Below are 5,673 nucleotides of genomic sequence, written 5' to 3' on the forward strand. Positions count from 1 at the left end.
TATGGTTTCATTAGAAACCTCATAATTTTGCTTACAATATTTATATACTTCCTGGAGTGACTCATTCCATTTGTAGACATGGCACCTAATTTATGGATGCATATATTACATTTAGCAAATCTTATATGTTCCCTGTTAATTTCTCTAAAGATCTTTTCAAAATATTGCCACACCAATAATCATACACACGAGTTCTCGACGTCTTGATCTATGAAGAAATATGAAATTAATTTGTTGAAGTGAGCAAGTGGCTTTAGCTAGCAAGTAGAAAAAGAGAGATAGGTGACCGATGGGAATGAGATATTGGGATTATTGGGAGTTTGGCATGGATGGATGGTGGCTATTTATAGGACAGGATGAGAGGTGGGTGACGGGTCCTGGATCGCTTTTGAAAAAAATAAAAAAAATCATAAAAAAATCAGAAATAATATGGAGACATAATTAATTCTAAAAATGAGCTTTATTGATAGGTTGTCTCATTAAAAACATTTCTATCAAAGGAAAAAAGAGTACAACATAGCTCAGAAATTTAGAAATTACACGTTCTTATCAATATCTAGATACAAATTTTTGAATGAAGCTTCAAGCTCAGTGTTCTCTGCAGTGTGTTGCATTCACGCTTTAGCTTATTCCCGATATTTTAATATGGTGAGTATTTCCACCATCTCACTTGACAACTTTGATCTTCTCTCTTCGATTATCCTTACAGTAAGATTGAAAGCAGCCTCAAAAGAAACTGTAGATACGAGAACTGTTAACAAATCTTGTGCTAACAGTGAAAGCACTGGATAATTCATCTTGTGCTCATGGCACCATTATAGTATGTTGAAATTTTCTTGTTTATAGCTGATAATGTCGCTGTCGATGAAGGTAGTTAGCTCCCCTATGGATGTTAGAATTCCAATGCTCGTAGTCGTAGACGATCGTGACGAAGAGTCTGAACTTCTTGATGAAAAACCTCCACCAAATATTTTTTCCCACGTTGTCGTCTTCTTACTTGTTGTGGGTACTAGTGGAGGTTGTTACAGGCGAACTCTGGCATCCTTTTTCCTCATATTTACTATAAACATCGAATAACTTAGAACGAGCATTAGTATAATAAGTAAAATAATCATGGCCAAGAGCATCACCTAGAATTATGTGAACTCTTAAAAAACCTGCGATTTTAGCTCTAGGATCTAAAATAAAGGCAAAGGCATACAACAAAGGAATTTTTTTCTAATATTTTAAAATTTTAGATTTCATAGGAACTACACAATCTCTTAGAAGGATGTCATTTTCATAGCTATTTAAATGAGTAGCAATTTCAACAATATTGTGCACTACTAAACAAGATATTGGATAATAAACTCCTGATAAACTCACAGTTGAATCATAATATTTTTAAAAAAACTCTAGTATCCTTTCGGCAATATATCAATACGCTTCCATGAGTGAAGTTTGACCCCATGCTGATGATAGTGTGCATAAATAAATACAACAAATGTGCTCTTATATGGTATAATATTTTTGTTCTAGGTATTGTGACAACCTCTTCAAACCAAATTTTACTACTTGAAAATCGTCTAGGTAGTACAAAAATATTTTATTTGTGAGACCAAAGTCTTCAACTACTTGATATATTTTTTTAGCAATATTTTCACCGGTATGCGCGTTGTCAATCATCTGGAAACCTATTATTATCTTTTCTAATTCCCAATCATTACTAATAAAATGAGCAACCACGCTATGATAATCTTCTCTAGACCTACCTGCCCATATATCCGAGGTCAAAACAACTAAAAATGTACATGTTTGCAACATTTCTGTAAGCTTGCTATGATACGCATTGTACTATTTTACCATATCCCTACTGGTTGTCTATCTAGAAACATGCGTGAACCTAGAATTATGAGCTTGCTTAATGTAATCTTCAAATGTAGCAGACCCACCGATGTTAAGTGGTACATCCGCTCTTGCAATGAAACGGCATAGCTCTTTTTAGCATTGACAGAATCATAATCCCAATGATGAACAAAGCCGTCGGGGTTGTACCGCAGCACCATCTGCTTCATAGCTACTCCACTCTTTCGCTTGCAAGTTGTGGCGTGCCTCTTCAAGTGTCCCATTCTACATGAGGGCTTTGGAGATAATTCATGTTTGCAAATATAATACCTAGCATACCTGACACTTATCTCATCTTTCTCTCTGTAGAACCTTTCAAAGTCTTGCCGAATTTCGAAAGTACCAGCTCTTGATCTTTTAGAGCCGATGCTTGCTGATGTGTGTGTACTTGTAGAGCCTGACGATGAAGGTGCAACTGCATGTGAACCAACCAGAGGTTCATTGTTGGATCCATCATCACTTGCAGCACTACTATCAAAGGGGCCATAGTCCCCTGTGAGTCCTTGAAGAAAAAATCATGATCGATGGATGTATTATGATCATGATCACTGACGTCCATGATCAATGTCGAATGGCACTAAAAAAATCAAATATTCAGAGTTAGAAATAATCAAATAATAAATCAAGAATGGATAACGATGCAAAAAATAACCAAGATTTCTTCAAGATAGCCGGATGACATTTTGAAATTTCTCTAATTTTTTGCAACAATTCAAACTAATTTTGCCAAATTATTGTAAATTCTTAAGAACTTTGAGACAAGAATGAGAGGAGGAAACAAGAGAGAAAATATTGTTACGGGTATGGAATGGAAGGGCAGGGTTGTCCTCTATCTACAAATGAAAAATGGTGATTTTTGCAATTTTTTCGAATTTTTTGAAGCCCAAATGATCACAAAATGGCTAGATAATTCAAAAATAATGGGTTAACAGGCGAGGAACAACCCGTTTAACCCGTTAGCCTGGTGTGCCCCAACATGCCTTCCCGTCCCGGCCGTGCCACCCGTGCCCACCGGGGCCAGCCCCACGCGCAATGGCTTCTGGCCTACCCAGGCGTGCTGGGCGAGCCGTGTCGCGGCGTGCTCGAGCAGGCGAGCTGGGCCTCTTCCGCCGCGCCTGCACGGGTCAGTCGTGCCTAGCTAGGCCAAGGCATGCCAGATCGGGCCATGCCATGCCATGTCTGTGCCGGCCCAAGTTGGGTCTTGCCCTGTGGTGACCTGAAACCGCCAGGCCGTGCCGTGCCGGCCCAACGTGCCACGCGCTCGACCCAGGAATGACCTATGGCCTCGTGCCGTATTGGCCTGGCCCGGCCCTACTTGGGTCGTGTCGTGCTTGGGTTGTGTCTACAGTGTTGTGCCTCGTTTTGGCTCAGTAGGCACGACCCATTTGGTCTTTAACGCACACTACCCACGTGTCCATAAACACGTTACACGTTAAGAAGCGATTGGGAGGCTCGAGGCCTCCAGTGCACGGGGACGCATAGTACCACTGAACGCGCACATATGTGTGTACCCCAGAAATCGAACCTACACGAGCTAGGCGAGTACCATGCACCAAGCCAATCGAACCAGCGTTCAGTTCTCATTGGTTTCCAGCTAGTCATTGTTTTTTCCAAAAATTTCTGGGCCCAAGAAAAATCCAATTCCTTTTTAGGCCTGAACCACTTCCCTGGTTGGGCCCTGCTGGGACTCGTCCTTTCTACTTTCTAGGCTGTAACTACTAGAATTTTTTATATATTTTTTGTTTTCAATATTTCCAAAAATACATGTCTGTTTGAAAAAAATAGCGGAAGTAACCTACCATCGCCCGCTGGATGGGCGACAGCAAGGTGTCTGTAAGACCCCTTTCTCAAGATCTCATGTGCGTCCTGAATCAGTCCCTGGATCAAGTAGCTGATACACATAATATAATAGTTGTAATATCATAGTCAAACTTGAACATAAGTATTACGGTTACAGAGTACAAAGGGTTACAAATCATAGCGTATAGATTACAAACCTAGCTGAACGACCAACAAAAGCACAGCGGAAAATAGAACCCAAACCACATGAAGCTAGGGTGCGAACGCGACTCTAGAGACTACTCTTCAACTCCGTCCTCGCCTCCGGTGTTGGCAAGGGTTGTTTTTTCATCTAAATGACAACAAGAGTGAGCACGGAAGGCACTTAGCAAGCCCTATACTATTTCAAGGTGTTGATCGATGCATAAATGAGTGATTCAAGGATAAGGCTTTACGGTTTAGTTTTATGCGTAAAGTGGTTTATGCAGGTATCTATTGAATCATTTATTATTGACTTTAAATAGTTTAAAACCGGCTAACAAGCTTTATCTGGGGGTTTTTGGTCCTGGGAGGGGCTACACCTCACTCCGCAATCCCTATTATCACATCTGGTGTACCTCTAGTATCATACAGCTTCTGGCGGAGTGAGCCAGGAACCTCATCACACGGACATCTAGTCCACACACTCACTCATCAAGACACACACACCCGGAGTCTAGTCACCAGGGTTACTGCTTTCACATGTCCATGACTGTGGACACAGCTATCCGAATAGATTTACACTCTGCAGAGGTTGTACAACTTTACCCATGTGATATGCTCAGCCTCCAACCGTTGCAACCAGAGGAGCGAATCATACCGAGATCCTCCAAACATCTTTCCTGCCGGGCTTTTCTACGAGACACCCCAAGTACCAGAGACCATGTTCAGAATACCAGATTGGTTATGCCATCTCTCAAAATATTCAACAGAGGGTCAGATGGACACTTGGTTTCTCGCTGCTCCTCAGCCGCCAAGTATTATGCCCAACCCAGTCCGGTGATAGAAGAGTCAAGTCCTGCCCATTTAGGATGCATGGTTCCACGGGGGTGGCTAAGCATGATAGCGCAATAACTCGGTCCTTAAATAGCCGGAGCAGGTATCTTCTGGCAATGAACACCACAAAGTTGACTCAAGCCCCCAGAGCATTCTCGTCCAGAGTACTGCTCCACCTGCCCCCGCCAAAACAGTTTTCACCATATCGCACATGATGTCAAGGATTTCACATCCATCGGAATTCATAACCATCAAGGGTTCATAGTATATGAGTTATCACTGATAATAGTAAATCTTATCTCTGAGGAGAAGTGTTTTCAAAAGCGACGTCTCCGAGGAGACGTATTCCATCCTAAGCATGTTAGATATCAAGGCGTCGCCCATCATTAATATATTTAACAACAGGTATTCCTAGGGTGATATGTATTCAGGATGATGACATGTAAGGCATGGCAGTGTTGATAGGATTAACTACTGTAAGTAGTTTGAAAGAAAACGCAATATATAGCACATGCGATAATAAGTCTGGTTTTAGTTGGTCATGTACATTATTTGAAAATCATAGGTTCAGTATGATCAAGAAGATAGGACTTACCTTCTCTGAAGTTCTTTTTAGAGTCTTGGTTGTAGTCTGGATCTTCCTCGCTCCTGATGCTTCCTGCGTAGCACTCGCAAAACTCTGGTTGCTCTGCAATTATGATTATGATCAATAACGTCTAAACTAGAAAAGAACCAAATAATACAAAATGGAAAACCAAATGAGCCCTAATAGAAAACACAATGTGACAGATGAGTAGATCTTGATTTTAGATGAATTTCGGTGAAAGAATCGCCGAAATCGGAGACAAAATGGAGAAGTTACGGCTCCCAGAAGTTTTAATCTAAATTAAATCGGAAAAATATTAAATGTCACTGTTCATGAGTGGGACTGACTGGTGGAGCCCACATGAACAGTACTAGTTGAGCCGATATGGG

The sequence above is a fragment of the Phragmites australis genome, chromosome 22, assembly GCF_958298935.1.
Source record: "Phragmites australis chromosome 22, lpPhrAust1.1, whole genome shotgun sequence".
In the NCBI taxonomy this organism is placed as follows: Eukaryota; Viridiplantae; Streptophyta; class Magnoliopsida; order Poales; family Poaceae; genus Phragmites; species Phragmites australis.